Genomic DNA, 7,301 nt, shown 5'->3' on the forward strand with positions numbered 1-7,301 from the left:
ATTACTTTCAATTTATGTCAATCCATTTTTGTAGTAATATTTTATAAAATAAAAATATATATTCTATTTGATAGAAAATACACAAATTCATTAAAAATAATCATAAAATACGGATATATAAAAAATTATTAAAAAAATTATTTCCAATTATTAAAATCTATTATCTAATATATATATTTAAAATAGACTTCTGATGCCACAACAACTTATTTTTTTTTTTACAAACTCTTGATGAAATATATTCAATAATTTTTTTTTATAACAACTTCTAATGCTCGCAATTAAAACATCATACTAATAAAAAAAATTAATTTACAATATAATTCAACATTAACATTTTTTATATCTTATTTTTGGGTTTGTATTTTACATTTTATTTCATCAAATAACTACAAGTACCATTATATGTTAAAAAATAAATTAATAATCAAAGTACAATGAGTCAAACAATTATCTTATATAATAAGTTATCATACGAATTTAAATAATATTTTAAAAATTAAATTAGATGATTGTGATAAACATGATTTTCCTTCATTTTAATTTTTTTAATCATATTCAATTATTACAAATCAATAAAATAATATTATAAGATAATTATATTTATAATACATAAAATATTACTTATAAAACTTATAAAATTAATTCATTAATATCCGCGCAGTGCGTGTGCCATAATCTAGTTTATAATGAATTCTAACAATCATAAATCAAATCAAACATAGGGACATTGGATTTTATTGTTCTAATACAAGAACTTCTTACATTATAGAGATGTTGAATTTGATGTTTTGATATACCAAACATTCTTACATTTGAGTAAAACACATGCATGATAACAATTTGAGTAGAATGTTTCATAAGACCCCTCTCAAAAAATATAACAAAACATTTTTTCTATTCCTTCCCTATGAATAATACAAAAAGTGAAAGGAAAAAAAAAACAAATATTTCATGAGGTCTTACATATAAGATAAAATTATTAATCCAACTTTATCTTAAATTTAAGATCCGAAGAAGTACTAATGTTTATCCTTAAAAAAGCCAAAGAATCACATCTCTCAAAGATTTCATCTACCATATATGCAATGTGAATTAAAATCTCTTTGATGAAATGTATTTGTAGAGTTTTGAATCGTTTAAAAATTTGTTGATGCAACCGTGATGTCAGCCATGAACTTTGCTTGTACAGGTCTATGATCAGAAAGTTTTGACTCATTCCTGATGTATTGGATTTGTCTCATTCCTTTTCCAAACCATATTATTCGATCACACCTACAATACTTTCTTCTTATTAGAGTCTATGAATCACAAACGCAAACATAAATATAAGACACATAATTAACTGACACTGGTACATTGACACTGTTAATAATTAAATAAAATGAATTAATTAAATATTATCATGCGTCGATATAGGACATCGAGACACCTTTAATTAAAAATATCGGTGCCAGAAAAATTAAATTATACCCTTGTGTGCTAATAGTTCAAATGAAATCATTTGAAGTAGGAATTTGTTCATTATATTTGGTTACATGATGGAGGATATACTTTTAGTTTTGTCCTTAGTAAATGTGATTTTAATAAATAAAAAATACAAATTTTAATAAAATATTTTGCTAACGAATTTGATTGACCACTTTGTAGTAGGTTTCCCTTTAACAAAATAATTTTGCTTTCGAACATTTAATTTGACTAAAACTAATAAGAAATTTTTACTTAGTTTAAAAAGTTATTTTTTTCTGTAACAATTAATATTAATAATTTATATTGTTAGTATTTTGTTAAAGGTGAACATCAAATTCACAATCTTCTTTATCACTAATTGAGTCGAAGAAAATTGAAAATCTTACGCTAAGTTTTCCATTAAATTAATTCTTAGAAAGCTCATTCAAACACACACACACACATAGTGTTCTAAGATAAAAAAGATAGATTATTGCACAATTACATGTTACAACAAAAGGAAGTATTTTTAACTAGTATATTTATTCTTAAGCAATACAAAATCCCCGGTGGACTCTTATGAACAAGCAATGGTAGGTCCCAAACAAAAGGAAGTTTATTCTGTTTTTTAGGGGGAAAAATGTTAGTATGATCCCTAATTAAACATAACAAAATCATTGGAAATATATATATGTTACTATGATTATTTACCATGCTGGGGAACGTGTAACGCCCCAAATTTTTTGATCCAAAAATTACTTAAAAATATTAGTTTTCTTTTAGAAATAACTATAATTTTTTTTTTAGAAGTAGTTCATCGTGTAATAATTTAAAGATGCGTCAGAAAATGACTTGATATTTTTTTTTGTAAAAGAATGTAATGCAATTTACTAAAATATTATTTATTCGTTTATTTGCAAAATTAATATTTCAGATATTAGATCAATATTCACTTATGCTCCAAAATGAAATAAAGTCTCTTTAATTGAAATTCAAAATAAGCAAGGTTGACTGAAATTAATTACATTTAATTATTTACCAGCAAATAAAATCACTTCCGCATTTCTATTAAAAGTCAATAATGAAAAGTAAATAACTTTACAATGTACGACAAAATTTTTAGTAATACAAAATATTATTTTTAAAGTAAAGGTCTCATTTTCCCACGCGCGTGCACCAATCAAACATAATTCATACGACTTTTGATATCATTAGTACCTAAATATTGGTGTAAGGGGTCAGTTCATCCCACAACAAAATTAAACCAAATAATAAATTAACAACCATAAAATATGAATATAAAATCTTTTCGTAATAAAAGATTTTAAAAAATTTGATTCTTTAATAGTTCTTAAAGATGTATCAAAAGTCATAGAATGTATCTAAATAAATCAAGTAGCAATCGTATAGCAAATAATTAGATCAAAATAAAATAACATAAAAATGTATGCAAGTCATGCATGCTCCTAAACATATATGATCCGGATATAACCAGCCACACAGGCGTCCACACAGAAGCCACCCATACCAATGGGGAAAATTAAACCAGCCACACAGGCGTCCACAAAGATGCATATGATATGTCATGAAATGAAAATGATGCTCAAAGATCCATATCACCACCCAATTAGATAATCACATAAATCACAAGCCACTTAGGCAACCACAAAGATAACAATATTAAAAATACAAATCCCCAACCACTTAGGCAACCACAAAGATAATATTTAGAACACAAATCACTAGCCACTTAGGCAACCACAAAGATAATATTTAGAACACAAATCACTAGCCACTTAGGCAACCACAAAGATAACAATATTTAAAATGCAAATCACCAACCACTTTGGCAACCACAAAGATAAAAATATTTAAAATACAAACCACCAACCAAATCACTTAGACAACCACATAGATAAAATATTCAAAACACAAATCACAAGCCACTTAGTCAACCACAAAAATAATATTATCAGAACACAAATCAAGGTTTGCCGCTAAACACATCACAAAAATCAACTTAATCATGTTATCATAATTAAAATTAAAACTTTACACCAATTCCCCCAAGACTCATATAGATTTCTTAAAAATCAAAACTTTGAAATGAAATAGCACAAAAATCGAAACTTTAAATTAAAGACATCCTAAAAAAATATTACTCATGAGATCATAATAAAAATCATAGCTTTATAATTAAGTACACATAAACAACACACAAATAATAACTTTACATCAAATATATGACATCAAACATATTACTCATGTTATAATAATAAAAATCGAAATTTATAATTAAGTTTATCAAAGCAAACATATTACTCATAAAAATAAAATATTATAGTTAAATTCTTTAAGGCAATTAAAAATCAATATTTTTCTTTTAAGACAACAAGTTTTATATCAATATCTTACAAACTATTAATTTAATATCTAGCCTAACATTGCATGGGGAAAAGCCCTTACCTTAGGCGCTTTCTTTCTTAACACCTCTAAATTTGCACGAGAAATAGCTCACGAGGCAGTAATGAATTCAACACCGATAGATATTAGAATTTACGACTCAGAAAATTATTTTGAGAGTGTAAGAATGACAAATATGTGTGACAACAAGATGCCTAATAGAAACGTATGAACATATAAGCTATTTACGTTGCACTATTACCATTGATTTCTTGTCTAAAATTGAAGTGCACTTAATTCCAACATTATACTACCAATAATTACTATTTCTTTAATTTTATTAGGTTGTTACAAAGCCAATTGAAATTTATATGTATGAGTTAATTTGAATTAACTAATAGAGTTCACCAAATATTGAAGGGTGTCACACACTAATTTTAATTAAATAAATAAATTAGAGATTGTCACATCACCCTTTTAATTTTTTTATCTAATAGTTACGAAACCAAAAATTTCATAGAATTATTTTTGTAGACAATTATAATAAAATTATAATTTTAGTTTAAAAGAGATGAATGAATGAGATACAAAAGGGACAATAGTCTTTTTGTGTCCTCTCTTAATTGCACAAAAAAACTTATAATTAAATTTAGGCTAAATTACATTTGTGGTCCTTTAACTTAATCTCAGGTAACGTTTTAGTCCTTTATCTTTTTTTTTCCCGACTTGGTCCTTTATTTTAATTTTAAGTGACAATTTGATATTTTATGTTTTAAAATTTCAACAATGTTATCCTCTTTTATACAAAAATTCAAAAAAAAAATTCAATCAAAAATCATAAAATTTATTATACTCTTCAATATAATACAAATTTCATCAAATTCGTTTCATACTTTATTTGATATTGTTAGGAATAAAGGACCAAATCGGGAAAAAAAAAAAGATAAAGGACTAAAACATTACCTGAGATTAAGTTAAAGGACCATAAATGTAATTTAGCCTAATCTTAGACTCTTCAAAACACTTATACATAAAGGTTGGTTTCACTAACTCTATAATATCTCCTAAAATGAATACTTTTTTGGTCGCAAATAAAACTAACAAACGATATAACTTATATAAATTCTAATTTAATTAAATAATTCAACTAATATTTTATAAACTAAAATAAATCAAGCAAGACAAGAATACCACTCACACATAACAAAATAAAACAAACATATCTAACACATCAATTTCATGATTATCGAAATTAATCAAATAAAAAAAATATCCATTTATGAAATAATGACATCATAAATAGTCCCCATGTAATTGTCACGTCAAAACAATTAAATAAAAAATGAAGATTATAATTATTTAAGTAGAATAGAGTGTGATAAAATTTAATTTAATTTATTTACACATAGAATAATTATTAATTTAATAATAGCAATTACTAAAAAGATACATATATAATATATATGAAAATTTTGGGGTGTTACAAAACGTCTCTTTTCACAACCTATGTAATCATCAGAATTTGGGAGGTATTTGTATGTAGGTGGAAACTCTATAGCTCCTTCATGCCAACCTTGGAATACATGACCCTCTTTCAGCTCCATCTTCAACTATATAATAATATAACTTTGACAGAGTTTAAAATCTTTAACTCACAATTATAGTAACTAAATGAAATAAAATTTAATTGAATAAATCACCAAATTGTCCTTAAAAAATAGAGGTTAGACATTTATTCCCTTAAATTTAGAAATAGACGAATAACACTATAAAATTAAAATATGTTTGACAACATAATCCTTTTGTTGCTCTCTTATTGAGGTAGACGTGAAAGTTAATTGTTTATCCGACAAGTTCAACTCTTAATCAACTCATTGATATACAAGAGATGAATCATTTTTCTGATTTTAGAAACACTTAAGAGGGGCTAATTTTTTCTCGATTTTAAAAATGAAATTAAAACTCAAATTTTTTTTGTATACTGAAACTTTGTCATCTTGCAACCATAAGATCTCCATCTATATAATTCATTCTTGTTTTTCTTCCCATTACTTCATATATTCTTCTTCTTCCTCTTTTATGGTGTTCAAATCATAGAAAATGAAAGAATACAAAATCAATTATTCTTCTTCTTCCTCCATAGGTGAAAACTTGAACCCGGTGATTCTCAAATATCATTGTGAAATAAAAGTTTTTGTTAGAGTTGTTGCAATTAAGAAGAATTTTTTAAGATAATTATTTTCATGCCCTTTGCAAAAGGTAATTTCTCCAATTTCGTTTCTCCTTTTCCCCAATTTTCTACCTATTTTTTTCTACTATTATCTCAAAGTTTGCTAATTGATTTCTCCAATTTCTCCTCCAAACCGAGGCTCCAGAGGGACAAAGCCAAACCCACACTTAGGCACAAGAGGGACAAAGTCAAATTGAAATACCACTGTCACAATCTGGACCCACTCATGAAAATCAAGTTTTGTCTCAAGGAGATGCATTAGGAAGTAGAAAAAAGGTAGGATAACTCAAGGACTGTATTGCAATTTTTAATATGACTGTAATGACTAAATTGCTAGTAAGTGAGTAATTTCATATATTGAATTGTATATATAGATTTCTGATTTTTGCAGATTAAAAAATATGGACTTATAAGACCATTTATATACCCTAATGGATTTGGTATAAGACCACCATCTATTAGAGGACCTACATCACCACTCATGAATGCACCATTACCCATAAGGGGACCTACACCACCACCAATGACTAGCTCCTGAACCACCAACTATCAAAGTGTCATTTCCTAAGTCTGGGTCAAGAACATATAAACTAGATTTCGTGAAAATAAAGGTTATTGGAATAAGAAGATATGAAATCATGGAAAAAGAACAAAAATTGATTATATAAATTAATATGTTACCATTGCAATGATGACAAAACTTCAGGTTTTAAAAAAAAAAGTTTAAATTGAGTTTTCAAATTCAGGCAAACTAGCTTATCTCTTAAGTGTTTTCAAAATCGGACAATTTAATCTCTCTCTTAAGTGACAATGCTTTAACTAACCATTGAGTTCGTCATTTAAGTAGTTAACCTTCACGTCAATCTCATTAACAGAACAAACTAGCGCATGAACTATGTTATTCAACGTCTTTCAATTACAATATGTTATTTATCTATTTCTAAAATTTAAGAGGGTAAATGCCCGATCCCTACAATTTTATAGGGCAACTTGATGATTTACTCAAATTTAATTGGATGTTTAGTTCCTCTAATATAATTAATTTGTGATTTTTGATCCGCCAATATTTAGAGTGAATTTAGTCTCAAATATTTTAATTGTCACAACTAAACCTCTTTATTATTTTTATGCAATTTAAAATTATCAAATTCTTATTTTCAACTCAAATTATCCACAAATTGAATATAAAAAGTCATTTATATATATATATATATATATA

This window comes from Cicer arietinum, unplaced genomic scaffold (assembly GCF_000331145.2).
Source record: "Cicer arietinum cultivar CDC Frontier isolate Library 1 unplaced genomic scaffold, Cicar.CDCFrontier_v2.0 Ca_scaffold_4182_v2.0, whole genome shotgun sequence".
NCBI classification, from domain to species: Eukaryota; Viridiplantae; Streptophyta; class Magnoliopsida; order Fabales; family Fabaceae; genus Cicer; species Cicer arietinum.